Source organism: Salvelinus alpinus, chromosome 22 (genome assembly GCF_045679555.1).
Source record: "Salvelinus alpinus chromosome 22, SLU_Salpinus.1, whole genome shotgun sequence".
NCBI classification, from domain to species: domain Eukaryota; kingdom Metazoa; phylum Chordata; class Actinopteri; order Salmoniformes; family Salmonidae; genus Salvelinus; species Salvelinus alpinus.
Window position 1 is genome coordinate 5,978,905 of NC_092107.1, and position 17,355 is coordinate 5,996,259.

Genomic DNA, 17,355 nt, shown 5'->3' on the forward strand with positions numbered 1-17,355 from the left:
TACAACATTTTTATAAAAGAATAAGGGTGTCAAAGTCCTGCGTAGATTATAAGATCATAATATCTTGTTTATGCAGTTCCTTAGATGTCAAATACTTCTTTAGACAGTCAAGGCAGTAAAGAGCTGATAATCTGCACAGACTAACATATTTTGTATACCCTGGAACAAGGCTACGCAACTTGAAACAGGGACAAATCAGAATGGTTAGACTTATTGGTCCGTCTGTGAAAGCATTGTTAATATGGCTACCCATAAAAATACATGAAATTCTACTGAATTCTATAAGGCTACCTAACTTCTGTTCCATGGTTGGGGTGTGGATGCATTTCCTATCAGGCTGGAAGTCATCCTTCTCCTGGTCAGAGGTGAGGGAGGTCTGGAACTTGTCAGACAGACGAGAAGCTAGAGACTTGGGCTTGTACTCCTCTGGTGGAGGGGGCACTGAATAGACAGAGACAAGTATCAACATTTGTATTGAATTGAAAAATGTCAAACCTGAGCTGAGCTAGGGGATTGGAGTGTGACTTAAACTGCAGTAAGTGCATCTACAGTACAGATAGTTTCTCTCAATCCATTCCTCAGAGGATCCTGACGGGGTGGACATCTTTGTTCTGGCCCAAGGGAACTGCATCTTCACCCCTGCAATGGTGTACTCCACAGGGTGAGCAGCCACTGTGACTGCCTTGACCAACTGGTATACACACTGGAAAGAAATGTTGCTGCAAATGACAATGTAATTCACATCGATTGGTCACATCCCCCTCACATGTGGCTCTGAGTAGGGGTGGGTATAATTTGTGGAACGTTCCAACAGGAATCTGTTCCAAAAACTTCGTAAATAACAAGGTTGCCAACAAACAACGCATAGAAAGTTGTATAGTAGCAAAATAAGTTACAGGGTAGGGAGTGGTTGACTATTTCATTAAGTTTTACACTCATTACGTTCGTTCCGAAAAATGTCTGTCCTCACTCTGGTAGCCTATGGACTAACATTAAGAATAAGCTACGTGGTGAGTTGATGCCTATTCGTCAAATAGTTGAATTGATCATGCTACTTTGTATGCGTTGTTTGTTGGCAACCTTGTACTTTACGCAGGTTTTGGAACAGATTCCTGTTGGAACGTTCCACAAATGATACCCACCCTCTGAGTAGAGCTAACTACATCAAAACCAAGGACCTCATACAACTACTGCTGTACAAACCTTTCACATTCATATACTGTCCAGGCTGCATCACATCCGGCGGTGATTGGGAGTCCCATAGGGCGGCGCACAACTGGCCCAGCATCGTCCGGGTTTGGCCGGCGTAGGCCGTCATTGTAAATAATAATTTGTTCTCAACTGACTTGCCTAGTTAAATAAAGGTTAAATAAAATAAAAAAATCAACAACAAAAAAAGATCCTGTCCATACTGTCGATACACACCATTATGTTCATACTGTATATTTATAGTCCGGACACTGACATTGCTCGTTCTGATATTTCTTTAATTTCCAAATTGTTATTTTTTTTTAAATCTATGTGTATTGTTTTGTATTGCAAGGGTACAGTATACTGCCTGTACTGCATATATCACCCACTTTCACATTTCTGAGATAGATAGCTGACTCACCACAGAACCATATTTTTTCATAACCGTGGCCCATATTTTTCCTTTAGTGCCTAAAATACAGATTAGTACCAGAAGTCCTTATTTCTAGAGACAGGATACAAAGCCACAAAACACAAGACATGTTGGAAGCTCCTATGTGTGTTGCAAATGACACCTTATTCCCCATAAAGTACACTACAATGACACCCTAAAGTAGTGCACTATATTAGTAAAACGGTGCCATTTGGGACGCATCCCTTGTCTTTTGAAGCATTATGTTTTGCTGCTGAGGTCAATTGAACATATCTGTGGTTTGACATGATATTTAAAGCAGCAGTCTAAAAAACAGCAGTCTAAGACGAGTTTGCTTGGCTCAGTTATTCTTTCAAGCAAATTGCTACTACTGCAGACACCAGGCTTACCAACGAAATGGACATTCAACCTACCATTTCTCTATTTGCATTCTGAAGTGTGCTGATTTGAAAAACAGAAAATACAGATGTGGATAAAGTCAGCTGTTTTGTAGTTACACCACTTATAATCCCGATCAGTTAAAATTCAAGCTAATGGCCAGCAGATGTCAGTGTTGTCTATAATAAACACCACTGACAGGACATCGTGACTTCACTCAGCTTGGTGGTTGCAATATACAATATTGTGAGTACACATGCATAGTGTTAGTGTATGGTTTGTCCAGCAAAGGGTTCTTCCTCTTTCTGGGAGGTCTGTGAGAGGGGGAAGTTTGAAAGAGAAGAAGGAAGAAACAGACTGAAGTTAGAGGTGGAGAAGAGAGGAGAGGGAGAAACAGAGAAGGAAAAGAAAAGGGAAAAGGTGAACAGGGAATGTGGAGGAGGATAGAAGACAGAGAAACATAGTGAACGTGGAAGAAGAGGAGAGAGGGGGAAACATAGGAAACTCGAGGTTAGGCGACAGAACCAGAGGCTGGATACCAGATATCACCTTATCCTCCCGGCAACACCCCAGCAACGCCCTGGCAACCCCGACACACTGAAATAATTAGTATTGTCGCCCAGCGCCACGGCTCTCCATCTCCCCTGCTTCCCCCAGCCTGCCAGACCCCTCCACTCTGATTTATATTAGGTTTCTTATCTAATAACTCCGACTGCAGGAACCGTGGACCAAATGCTGTTTAACAGCAGCTGTAAAACACAAGTTGTAAAAACACACAGCACACTACAGCCCCCAACCAGCCCCAACTCCTTATTCCACCACACAGGCCTCAACCAACCACAACTCCCTTCAACACACAGGCCTCAACCAACCCCAACTCCCTTCAACACACAGGCCTCAACCAACCCCAACTCCCTTCAACACACAGGCCTCAACCAACCCCAACTCCCTTCAACACACAGGCCTCAACCAACCCCAACTCCCTTCAACACACAGGCCTCAACCAACCCCAACTCCCTCCATCACACAGGCCTCAACCAACCCCAACTCCCTCCATCACACAGGCCTCAACCAACCCCGACTCCCTCCATCACACAGGCCTCAACCAACCCCGACTCCATCCATCACACAGGCCTCAACCAACCCCGACTCCCTCCATCACACAGGCCTCAACCAACCCCGACTCCCTCCATCACACAGGCCTCAACCAACCCCAACTCCCTCCATCACACAGGCCTCAACCAACCCCAACTCCCTCCATCACACAGGCCTCAACCAACCCCAACTCCCTCCATCACACAGGCCTCAACCAACCCCAACTCCCTCCATCACACAGGCCTCAACCAACCCCAACTCCCTCCATCACACAGGCCTCAACCAACCCCAACTCCCTCCATCACACAGGCCTCAACCAACCCCAACTCCCTCCATCACACAGGCCTCAACCAACCCCGACTCCCTCCATCACACAGGCCTCAACCAACCCCGACTCCCTCCATCACACAGGCCTCAACCAACCCCGACTCCCTCCATCACACAGGCCTCAACCAACCCCGACTCCTTATTCCATCACACTAACCAACACCAACTCCTTCCATCTTGAGAAAGAAATAGAAAATAAAAGATGAATAAAGTAAGTAAATGTAATGTCATTGTCTGGCTCTGTGCTCAGTGTTTAAGTAGGGGTGATGGGCTTGCTGTGAGTTCAACAGAGAAGCGCAGTTCCAGAGGGAGGTAGTCAGAGAGGAGAGAGCATGGTTTGTATGAAACTGATAATGTGGACAGACAGACTGCAGCAGTATGGTCCATGAGGGCATACTGTTTTGAAATACCCGTTGATTTGATACAGTAGAAGACAGACAGCAGCTCTGGTCTAGAGAATAGTGAACCCTTACAGCCTCTTAGCACTGTATGTTTTAGTGTGGTGCTGCACCCCCACCCATCTTTATTTCATTTCCAATCGATCCCCACTCAGCTTTCTGTCACACCTGCGTTCTTCCTCCTGTTCCAGAACACAAGTCAGCAGAGGAAATGGTCTGCGGCACAAACAGCACTCTATTCCTTATTTAGTGCACTACTTTTAACCAGGGCCCATTGACCTCTTCATCACAGCTCTGGTCCAGGAGGGCTGCTGGGGCCGGGGTCACCTAAGGGCGGGCTGACTCTCTCTCTCTCTCTCTCTCTCTCTTTTTTAATCTCATCACGAAGGGAAACAGGGTTCCCACTGGGCACACACCGGATGAATCAACATTGTTTCCACGTCATTTCAAAAGGATGTGGAACCAACGTGGAGTAGATGTTGAATTCTAATGCACAATGGGTTGTGTATTAGAAGCATGGGTGTTGGTGGCTGCTTCAGTTCAACTGTCTAGATGTATTTCCTGGCTTGGACAACCACACTGTCTTACTGGGGAGTTGGGATGTATTCTAAATCACTCGCTTTCTCTGTATAGTGCACTACTTCTGACCAGAGCTATATGGGAATAGGATGCCATTTGGGACACATCCTTGGTTTGCAGTTTTCGAACAGGCCCTGCACAAACGTTGGACTAATAGGTTGTGTCTTGGTGCAGCTACAGTGAATTCTCATGAATGAAGCTATAAGTGCAATAGGCTAGGCTGTACTGTAAAGAGAAAAGACGGTGATTGCTCTGTAGTTGGCCAGTCTCACCTCTTCTCACTAAAACCTGGCTGCCAGCAGTAGACATACACTACCGTTCAAAAGTTTGGGGTCACTTAGAAATGTCCTTGTTTTTGAAAGAAAAGCACATTTTTTGTCCATTAAAATAACATCAAATTGATCAGAAATACAGTGTAGAAATTTGGAATATCTACATAGGCGTATAGAGGCCCATTATCAGCAACCATCACTCCTATGCTCCAATGGCACGTTGTGTTAGCTAATCCAAGTTGATCATTTTAAAAGGCTAGTTGATCCTTAGAAAACCCTTTTGCAATTATGTTAGCACAGCTGAAAACTGTTGTTCTGATTAAAGAAGCAATAAAACTGGGCTTCTTTAGACTAGTTGAGTATCTGGAACATCAGCATTTGTGGGTTCAATTACAGGCTCAACATGGCCAGAAACAAAGCACTTTCTTCTGAAACTCGTCAGTCTATTCTTGTTCTGAGAAATGAAGGCTATTCCATGTGAAAAATTGCCAAGAAACTGAAGATCTCGTACAACGCTCTGTGTACTACTCCCTTCACAGAACAGCGCACACTGTCTCTAACCAGAATAGAACGAGGAGTGGGAGGCCCCGGTGCACAACTGAGCAAGAGGACAAGTACATTAGAGTGTCTAGTTTGGGATACAGACGCCTCACAAGTCCTCAACTGGCAGCTTCATTAAATAGTACCCGCAAAACATCAGTCTCAACGTCAACAGTGAAGAGGGGACTCCAATTTACAGCTGTGCTAACATAATTGCAAAAGGGTTTTCTAAGGATCAATTAGCCTTTTAAAATGATAAACTTGGATAAGCTAACACAACGTGCCATTGGAACACAGAAGTGATGGCTGCTGATCTCTGTAAGCCTATGTAGATATTCCATAAAAAATCCAGCTACAAGAGTCATTTACAGCATTAACAATGTCTACACTGTATTTCAGATCAATTTGATGTCATTTTAATGGACCAAAAATGTGCTTTTCTTTCATAAACAAGGACATTTCTAAGTGATCCCAAACTTTTGAACGGTAGTGTTGCTAGCTTCACAATGAAAATATTGTGCTCTCCCCACAGAGGCTCAGGGTGATACATCAATGTCAGGAGGTCTTGTTATAACTACACTTCGGGGTTGATAAATCCAATTTTGGCCAATATATATTCATGACGTATAGCCATTGATTCTCAAGGAATACAAGCTTGTTTGATTTATTTGATTGTTTGTAAACAAACACTCTACAGCTTCAAAACATAGTTAAAACTATAATTTTGATTATGAACTGTCAGTGCCATCCCTCACAAGTTGCGAATGCTGTTTTTCGAATCGCAGAATGTAGATTTAAATCACCTCTGTTGAGTGGATCCCCTTCGAAAAGCTCTATTCATTAATGTGCCATCTCCCTGCCTGCTCCCGCAGCTCCCCCGGGGCTGCCTGGGTGACACACACACACAGAAGACACAGTGCTGTCCACACGTCTCGGTGATAAGTGGTTCCTTTGTGTTTAAAATGATTTCCTTCTCACGGGACAATAAATCTATTAGATGTTATTGTAAAGCTTCCTGGATTCGGGATATAGGGGTATAGGGTGCCATTTGGGACAAAGCCAACATCTACATGTAAGACTGAAAACAAATGGCATAATGATCTAACTACAGCTGTTATCAGAACCCCACTACAGTGAGAGTTGTTTACAACTCTTCACCCACCCTGCTTTAGCAGCAGGGTAAAACAGATGTAAATAATAAAGGCGTGTATTTCCTTGGGAGGAAGGGATGGAGGGAGGGGTCACAGTGAGGGTACTTTGCTTCCGATGTACCATTCAGTGAACCTGGCTCTGAGATGTTGTTTTAATGGTGCACAGAGAGAGCGAGAGAGAGAGAGAGAGAGAGAGAGAGCGAGCGAGAGCGAGAGACAGAGAGAGAGAGGGAGAGAGAGAGAGAGAGAGAGAGAGAGAGAGAGAGAGAGAGAGAGAGAGAGAGAGAGAGAGAGAGAGAGAGAGAGAGAGACAACAGAGAGAAAGAATAACAGGGTGTAATATCCACCAAAGTGTTTTTCTAGTCACCACAGGGAGGCTGGGGGAGCAGAAGGCTCTCTCTCCCTCTCCCCCCCCCCCCTCTCTCTCTCTTTCTCTCGCTCTCTCTCTCTTATATTCACTGCATTAAAATGTCAGGCCCTTAATGACTCAATATGCATCCTCCCATATGCCTCCTCTCCTCTTTTCTCCTCTCCTCTCTTCTCCTTCTGCTGAGTTAAGCTCTCTATTGTCTGTTTTTAGGCTCCACGCCTCTCCTCTCCTCCTTTCTTCCTCTCATTTCCTCCCCCTCTACTCTCCTGAGCTCTGGACCCAGCAGCAATGGAACAGAACCTGACAGAGTCTTTCTCCTAAAGAGAAATTGTGCGTGATGATGTTTGTGCTTGGCCATAAATTTAAATAGCCACGTTGACCTCTAAATACAACAGAGTCTCTCTTAGATCAAAATGTTAGTGTATCCTGCCCTAACAAGGAACAACGGTACTTAATTGTATCCTTCAGTGGAAGGGTTTGATGAAAGTGCAAAATAGACACTCTGTTAAATATTGGTTGACAGAAGCCAGCTGAGTCAGCTAGAACAGGCAGGTTTTGAAGGAGGAACATTCAAACCTATTTCCTGTACCAGGCCTTCATCACCATCACATTAGTCTCAACAAACATCCCACTCAGAGTAATGCAATTAAATGGTGATCTGATCCACAGGGGAGTAGATAATGGAGAAATTATGGTTTGAGATCTTTAATACAGTATCCTCCCGCTGGGCACACACTGGTTGATTCAGTGTTGTTTTTGGAATCAAAGTAGAAAATACTTTGGATTTGAAAAAAGTAATCAACCAGTACTGTTTTTATCTTAATTCAACCAGCATTGTAAATTTAAATTAGGGTAAAACTTCAACTTAAATAAATTGACAACCTGACTAACAATCTAATTTCAAAATAATCATCAGAACTATGTATACATTGAAATTGCGTTGAAAATTCCACATAGTAACGTATAAAATATTTGGCAGGTAGACAACCTAAATAGCATTGACTAGTTGAAAGTAATTCCTTTAACTTTTCTTATACAATTGTCTATGAAAGTACATTCGGAGTGAGTTTGGGTTTATGTAGGCAACACTGACATCTAATTTGCCCAACAAAGGACACCGTCATTTCAACGTGTAGCGAGGATACTATCATTCATTCATGGTTGATTGGATCTTTGGAAGTTTAGAAGTAGTTATCATTAGCCCTACAAATAGGATGCCAAATTCATGATATTAATAACACATGTCTACATTTGGATATTGTTTTGTATATGAAGGATGTTTGTTTGATTTCCAATTTAATCTACAAGTTAGTAATATGTTGGATTCAAGTCTCCATCTAAAGTAAAAATCAAAGTTGAAAAATTGGACTAAATCAAATCTAACTTTATTCGAAGTGCATTTAAAGTTTGATTTGGTGCTGTTCTTTAACATACATTTTTGGTTGAGATGGAGATGTGAACATATCAACATATCAATCATTCATTTGTAGACATACTGGATATTGAGTTGTGAACACAACCACATACCAACATATCAATCATTCATTTGTAGACATACTGGATATTGAGTTGTGAACACAACCACATACCAACATATCAATCATTCATTTGTAGACATACTGGATATTGAGTTGTGAACACAACCACATACCAACATATCAATCATTCATTTGTAGACATACTGGATATTGAGTTGTGAACACAACCACATACCAACATATCAATCATTCATTTGTAGACACACTGGATATTGAATTGTGAACACAACCACATACCAACATTTGAAGGAGATGTATCTTCTGCTTGGATAGTATATGTACTGTATATTATGTATTCATATATAAAACACAATATCCAAAGGTTAAAGTTTATTGTTCACATCAAGAATTTGGCATCCTATTTATAGGGCTATTGGTAACTTTTTCTAAACTTCAAAAGATCCAATCAACCATGGACAAATTATAGTATGTCTACAGGTAACTGCCAAAATAAAGGAAACACCAACATAAAGTTTCAGAACAGCTTCAATGAAATCTATTGGATGGATGCGACAACATTCTTCAACGAGAAATTCCATAATTTGGTGTTTTGTTGACGGTGGTGGAAAATGCTGTATTAGACGCCGCTCCAGATTTTCCCGTAAGTGTTCAATTTTGGTTGAGATCTGGTGACTGAGACACCCATGGCATATCGTTTACATCGTTTTCATGCTCATTAAACCATGCAGTGACCACTTGTGCCCTGTGGATGGGTGCATTGTCATCATATGGGGGTTGTAACACAGGGGAATAGCCATGGTAGCCAAAATAATGGCCTGCCCAGCATTTTTATACATGACCCTAATCACACTTGGTTGGTTAACGCTTAATTAACTCAGGAATCACACCTGTTTGGTTCCTGAGCCTACAGCCTATAGGGAGGAGGTCAGAGACCTGGCTGTGTGGTGCCAGGATAACAACCTCTCCCTCAACATGATCAAGACAAAAGAGATGATTGTGGACTACAGGAAAAGGAGGACCGAGCACGCCCCCATTCTCATTGACGGGGCTGTAGTGGAGCAGGTTGAGAGCTTCAATTTCCTTGGTGTCCACATCACCAACAGACTATCATGGTCCAAACACACCAAGACAGTCGTGAAGAGTGCACGACAAAGCCTATCTCCCCTCAGGAGACTGAAAAGATTTGACATGGGTCCTCAGGTCTGCAAAAAGTTCTACAGATGCACCATCGAGAGCATCCTGACTGATTGCATCACTGCCTGGTATGGTAACTGCTCGGCCTCCGCCCGCAAGGCACTACAGAGTGGTGCGTACGGCCCAGTACATCACTGGGGCCACACTTCCTGCCATCCAGGACCTCTATACCAGGCGGTGTCAGAGGAAGGCCCTAAAAATTGCCAAAGACTCCAGCCACCCTAGTCATAGATTGTTCTCTCTGCTACCGCACGGCAAGTGGTACCGGAGTGCCAAGTCTAGGTCCAAAGGGCTTCTTAACAGCTTCTACCCCCAAGCCATAAGACTCCTGAACAGCTAATCAAATGGCTACCCCCACCCCCTCTTTTACGCTGCTGCTACTCTCTGTTTATTATCTATGCATAGTCACTTTACCTCTACATACATGTGCATAATATCCTCAATTACCTCGACTAACCTGTGCCCCCGCACATTGACTCTGTACCAGTACCCACTGTATATAGTCTTGCTACTGTTATTTTACTGCTGCTCTTTAATTACTTGTTATTTTTTATAATTTTTTTATTTTTGACTTATATATTTTTACTAAACACTTATCTTTCTATAAACTGCATTGTTGGTTAAGTAAGCATTTCACTGTAAGGTCGACACCTGTTGTATTCGGCATATGTGACAAAAAATATTTGATTTGATTTGTTTGGCTGAACCTGCTTTCAATATACTTTGTATCCCTCATTTACTCAAGTGTTTCCTTTATTTTGGCAGTTACCTGTAGCTATTGAAATGATGGTCTCCATTGTGCAAATCAGATGTCAATGTAGCATACATAACCCAACCTCACTGCGAATTTACTTTCACATTTAGCTTGTGTAAGAAAAGTTAGAGTTACTTTCAACTATTCAATGCTATTTAGTTAGTCTATTCAAATGAGTATGGGAGCTGCTCGTTATCTAAACGTGTTGACATAATAGCTCAGTGGAATACAGCACAGCTTGTTTCCAAAGCTAAGCATGGTACGTAGACATCTCTGGCGCTCCGCATTAGCATCGAATAGCCCCCGTGATATGCAACTTTTCAGGGAAGTTAGGAACCAATATACACAAGCAGTTAGGAAAGCTAAGGCTAGCTTTTTCAAGCAGAAATTTGCATCCTGTAGCACAAACTCAAAAAAGTTCTGGGACTCTGAAAAGTCCATGGAGAATAAGAGCACCTCCTCCCAGCTACCCACTGCACTGAGGCTAGGAAACACTGTCACCACCAATAAATCCACTATAATTTAGAATTTCAATAAGCATTTTTCTACGGCTGGCCATGCTTTCAACATGGCTACCCCTACCCCGGTCAATAGCCCTGCAGCCCCCACAGCAACTCGCCCAAGCCTCCCCCATTTCTCCTACACCCAAATCCAGATAGCTGATGTTCTGAAAGAGCTGCAAAATCTGGACCCCTACAAATCAGCCGGGCTAGACAATCTGGACCCTCTCTAAAATTATCTGACGAAATTGTTGCAACCTCTATTACTAGCCTGTTCAACCTCTCTTTCGTATCGTCTGAGATTCCCAAAGATTGGAAACCTGCCACGGTCATTCCCCTCTTCAAAGGGGGAGACACTCTAGACCCAAACTGCTACAGACCTATATCTATCCTACCCTGCCTTTCTAAGGTCTTCGAAAGCCAAGTTAACAAACAGATCACCGACCATTTCGAAAACCACCGTACCTTCTCCGCTATGCAATCTGGTTTCAGAGCCGGTCATGGGTGCACCTCAGCCACGCTCAAGGTCCTAAACGATATCATAACCGCCATCGATAAGAGACATTACTGTGCAGCGGTATTCATCGACCTGGCCAAGGCTTTCGACTCTGTCAATCACCACATTCTTATCGGCAGACTCAACAGCCTTGGTTTCTCAAATGATTGCCTCGCCTGGTTCACCAACTACTTTCTGATAGAGTTCAGTGTGTCAAATCGGAGGGACTGTTGTCCGGACCTCTGGCAGTCTCTATGGGGGTGCCACAGGGTTCAATTCTCGGGCAGACTCTTTTCTCTGTATACATCAATGATGTCGCTCTTGCTGTTGGTGACTCTCAGACGACACCATTCTGTATACCTCTGCCCTTCTTTGGACACTGTGTTAACTAACCTCCAGACGAGCTTCAATGCCATACAAATCTCCTTCTATGGCCTCCAACTGTTCTTAAATGCAAGTAAAACTAAATGCATGCTCTTCAACCGATTGCTGCCCGCACCTGCCCGCCCATCCAGCATCACTACTCTGGGCGGTTCTGACTTAGAATATGTGGACAACTACACATGCATAGGTGTCTGGTTAGACTGTAAACTCTCCTTCCAGACTGACATTAATCATCTCCAATCCAAAATTAAATCTAATTGCTATATTGTAATTACTTCGCCACCATGGCCTATTTATTGCCTTACCTTCCTTATCCTACCTCATTTGCACACACTGTATATAGACTTTTTCTACTGTATTATTGACTGTATGCTTGTTTATTCCATGTGTAACTCTGTGTTGTCGTATATGTGTCGAACTGCTTTGCTTTATCTTGGCCAGGTCGCAGCTAGCCTTAAATAAAGGTGAAATAAATAAAAAAAAAATCTGGATGGTAGACTTGTTTTTACTGAAGTGCATTACCCCTCATATACCAGTATGAGTCAATGTTCAGGCAGGAATCATTGGACTGTCGCTTTATTTCAATATAACTCTTTATTTAGGTTCATAGCACGACGTTGAAACAATGACGTTGATTCAAACATACCATTTTACTATCAACATTGTTTGTGCTACCATGCCAACTCCTTGTCACTCATTGTCATGCCTAAGATGTATGGCTTGAGAATGAGTAATGCAGTTAGCAAGCAAACAAACAGATCTGGGACCAGGCTAATAATACAATAAAGATTCATACTAAGAAACATCACTGTTGTTTGACATGTCAAATAACAGGAGAGGTAGTCAGTTGTGTCAGTTAGCTTTAGGATTCTATGTGACTAGCAGGCACTTAAAGAACAGCCCGTTTTGAATGAATAAAAATCCTGGTCAGTTTAGTAAGGGAAATGCCTCGGGAGTCCAACACTGTAATTACACTATGAGACCAGAATAAGACAGAGGACTTCTGGTAAAGAAGCATTAGCAGCATATAACACAACAGCCATACTAGAAATTACATACAGAAAACGCCAAACACCAACTTGTGGAATTTCAACTTCGACAAAAGGGTAAAATATATAACACGTATATACAGTACCAGTCAAAAGTTTGGACACACCTACTCATTCCAGGGTTTTTCTATATTTGACTATTTTCTACATTTTCTACATTTTCTACATTCTACATTCTCTCAACCAGCTTCATGAGGTAGTCACATGGATTGCATTTCAATAAACATGTGGGCCTTGTTAAAAGTTAATTTGTGGAATTTCTTTCCTTCTTAATGCGTTTGAGCCAATCAATTGTGTTGTGACAAGGTAGGCCTATTTGGTAAAATACCAAGTCCATATTATGGCAAGAATGGTTCAAATAAGCAAGGAGAAACGACAGTCCATCATTACTTTAAGACATGAAGGTCAGTCAATACGGAGCATTTCAAGAACTTTGAAAGTTTCTTCAAGTGCAGTCACAAAAACCATCAAGTACTATGATGAAACTGGCTCTCATGAGGACCGCCACAGGAAAGGACCACCCTGAGTTACCTCTGCTGCAGAGAATTCAGTTAACTGCACCTCAGAATGCAGCCCAAATAAATGCTTCACGGAGTTCAAGTAACAGACACATCTCCACATTAACTGTTCAGAAGAGACTGCATGAATCAGGCCTTCATGGTCGAATCGCTGCAAAGAAACCAATAATCAAGGACACCAATAAGAAGAAGAGACTTGCTTGGGCCAAGAATCACGAGCAATGGATATTAGACCAGTGGAAATCTATCCTTTGGTCTGATGAGTCCAAATTTGAGATTTTGGGTTCCAATCCACCGTGTCTTTGTGAGACGCAGAGTAGGTGAACGGATGATCTCCGCATGTGAGGTGTAATGGTGTGGGAGTGCTTTGCTGATGACACTGTCAGTGATTTATTTAGAATTCAAGGCACACTTAACCAGCATGGCTACCACAGCATTCTGCAGCGATATGCAATCCAATCTGCGCTTAGTGGGACTGTAATTTATTTTTCAACAGGACAATGACCCAACACACCTCCAAGCTGTGTAAGGGCTATTTGACCAAGAAGGAGAGTGATGGAGTGCTGCATCAGATGACCTGGCCTCCACAATCACCCGACCTCAACCCAGTTGAGATGGTTTGGGATGAGTTGGACTGCAGAGTGAAGGAAAAGCAGCCAACAAGTGCTTAGACTGTTGGAAAAGCATTCCTCATGAAGCTGCTTGAGAGAATGCCAAGAGTGTGCAAAGCTGTCATCAAGGCAAAGGGTGGGTACTTTGAAGTATCTAAAATCTCAAATATATTTTGATTTGTTTAACACTTTTTTGGTTAAATTTGAACGAGTAGGTGTGTCCAAACTTTTGACTGGTACTGTATTTTTCTGGTACTGTATTGGTTGTTTGAAAGGGCGAGAGTAAGTGATTGCATCCCAAATGGCACCCTATTCCCCATTTAGTTCACTTCTTTAGAGCAGGGCCCATACGGCTTTTGTCAAAAGTAGGGCACCATATAGGTAATAGGTTGCCATTTTGGATATACACAGCAATGGAACCCAGGGTCTACTGTCAGTCCTTACCATCCTCCCAATCTGAGGGACATTCTGAGGTCCTATGTGGCAAAAAAATGATTCAGTCAACACCTAAACTACATATTTTTAGAGACACAGCGGGATAGCTGCTGTCAGTCAAGACCGTCATATTAAATGTCACTTACAGAATAGTGTCAGATGGCTACTATACAAACTGTATTATCAGCAGAGCTTAGAGTGGAGGGGGTGGTTAGTGGTGCACACTCACTACTTTGTCTAGAAGGGGAAACATGTTTTTCTCAAATTCCCTGCTTTCACTCAGCTTGCTGCGTGGTGACAGGCATCCCTCCCTCCCTTCCTCCACCCCTCCATCCTGCATGGTGGCAACCCTCAGCCCAGCGGTTTGTCCTGTTTGTCCTCCAGTACTGAATCAGATCTGGGTGGAGCACCAACATCCACAATTTTCTAGCACCACTTCATAGTCACACAGCAGCACAATTTTCCTTGTGGTGGTGATTCTGAGGCAGGAATGAGAGGGAGAAGAAACATCTGCACCTTACGTGAGATGGTCCTCTTCCTCTCTTTCCCTCTCTCTCTAGCCTCTCTCTCTTTCCCCTCTTTCTCTCCACATGTGGCCCAGAATTGTAGGCCGGTCAGTTGGAGCGGTGTGGGCATTGATTGTAGCGGCAGACAGCTGCACCCCATCCGCTCCCAACATGTTTCTGATTAGGCCAGATGTGTCTGTTTGTTAGGCGTGGAGTCGTGTTTGATGTGCTGGCTCGGCTGCGTTGGCGGCAGTGTTATCGTGACAGGCTCTGAGGGTGCAGAGCTCAGCGGAAGTGGATTAACCTCATAAAGAGGCCTGTGGTGCAGCGGGGTGAAAACAGGCAGGGTAGAGAGACTTCAGCTGTGAGAAGGAACTTTCTGGAAATCACCCAGCAGTCACACCCAGACCCAGGCCCAGACCTGCAGGCCCAGGCCCGAAACTCAAATCCAGACAGAGTCAAGCCCAAACCCAGACCCATTCCACCAGCGCCCGCCTCAAACCCATACCTAAAACCAGACTCAGACAAAGGCCAAGAACCAGCCTCATTCCTCACTGGAGCTACTGGGGTTGTAAAAGAAGAGATAAAACATATTGGAAATAAGTTGTAAATATAAAGTTATTCTTAACAAATGTCAAATTAACAAAATAAAGCTGAAATACCAATTCTACACCCTCATCATCACAGAGGCACTAAAATGTGTCTGAATATCCAGTCTGAACAACATACAGTAAAACATACAAGGATTTTAAGTCACGTGAAGGCGATATTTAAGAGCCAACTTTGCATGATCTTTGCAAGCGCCGCAAAAACCTTAACTTGAGATATATGGCAGTGGTAATGTATTTAGCAACATGTTGCTTTGCTCTATTTCATCTTTGAAATATTATTCAAGTCCTACATCAGAGCTGAGTATTGTAGCATATTGTGGCATGGAAAAGACCCACACCATAAATAATACTTCTCTCTTCCATTCATTCCCCTGCAGGTAGGAGCTCGATGCTTCGCCATTCCACTGCAATGACACACAAATACAAGCAAAGACACACACGCACACACCTAGGCACACACCTAGGCACACACAGACATAAACAGAGTTCCACCCGTTGACAACATGATGATTCTGCATAGGCCACTTGTGGCTGGGTATTTGGCCCAGGTGACTACCCCTGTCTCTCTCCACCAATGCCCAGAAACCAAGGCCTGCTGCCTGCTTGACCAACCAACCAGCCAGCCAGCCAACCGACCATTCAAACCCAGTCCTCCAACAGGCAGACAGGCAGAGAGAAAGGGCTCTGGCAGGCCCTGCACCCCCAGCATTTTGTTTAGCACGAAAGGTATTTTAGGAAGCGGGGCACATTTGGGCAGAACTTTACAAATAAACCTGCTGTTTATGGTCCGGAAAGGGCTTTGCATGGCCCAGCCACTCCTGCTTCCTCTGTAGTCTGGAGGCTAACACTCCCAGCCCCTCGGGGAGAGGAGAGGAGACTTGTCTTTTCCTGCTAGCACTGACTTTGCTGATAACTATTTTATTGAGGGAAAATGTACTTGCTACGATTGTGATATGTTGTTGTCTCACTGAGCTATATTAAGACAAATAATTGTAAGTCGCTGTGGATAAGAGTGTCTGCGAAATTACTAAAATGTAATTGTAAAATGAGAAGAGAGGGCTGAGGGGAGAGGAGAGAGGGGGAGGAGGATAGGAGGAAGGAGAGAGTGAAGAGGAGGGAGGAGAGTGCCGAGCACTCCACTACCAGTCTGTAATGAGGCAATACGGCTGATGGTTCCCCATGCGTGAAACAACAATGCCTTCCAGGCCCGGTTACAGCCCGCTGGCCCAGACTCTTACCATCATGAAGACACGAGGTTACCACACTAACAAGGAACTTCACTACATGTCTGGCCTGTTTATTTCTTGATGATTCAGATAAGATGCTAAATAAAATGCAGGAATATGTGGCTGGCTTCTTCGAGATGGTCTCCTCGAGAAGCTAGTTTCTTCGAGATGGTCTCCTCGAGAAGCTAGTTTCTTAGAGATTGTCTCTTTGCTAGAGCCATGCTAGCTATGTTTCTAATCTTTCCACCTGTAGTTTGTTATTGTAACCCTGCTCGCCTTTCCTGTATATCTGCTGTTAGTCTTTGATTAGTGTGGGGTTTCCCAGTCACACACACAGAGTTTGATGCTCCACAGCACCAGACAGAGAGAGAGAGAGAGAGAGAGAGGGAGGAAGGAAGGAAGGAAGGAAGGAAGGAAGGGAAAAAGACAGATCCTCTTCCCTTCCTCTTCTCCATGAAGCTCTCTCTCTCTCTCTCTGTCGCTCTGAGGCCTGGAGTCGTGGAAGCTTCCTGGGCTTCAACACATCCTTTTCCCATGATGTACTGGGAATACCTCCAGTAATCAGATTAGAGTGGAGTATGCTGAGAAAAGGCTTCAGAGTCAACCAGTTGACACAGGAACAGAGAGAATGGAAGGGAAGTTAGACGTGGAGCCTCAGTTCGGAGTAAATAAGAGAAGTCCAGAGGGGAGGGCTATAATGTCCACTTCCCCCGACAGGAAATCCAAAGCCAATTTAATCCTATACCTCCTCCTACCAGGAGACTCTCAGCTGTGTAACTAGACATATCAAACAGCCATATAGAGTTAGAGTGAACCTGAGATACACACCTGGGAGGGG

The 17,355-nt window shown here is 43.7% G+C and overlaps 1 pseudogene; it reads right to left on the reverse strand.

Moving 5' to 3' along the window:
• LOC139549846 (Fanconi anemia group J protein homolog) overlaps nt 1–17,355 on the reverse strand; it is a 56,745-nt pseudogene that overhangs the window by 26,974 nt on the left and 12,416 nt on the right.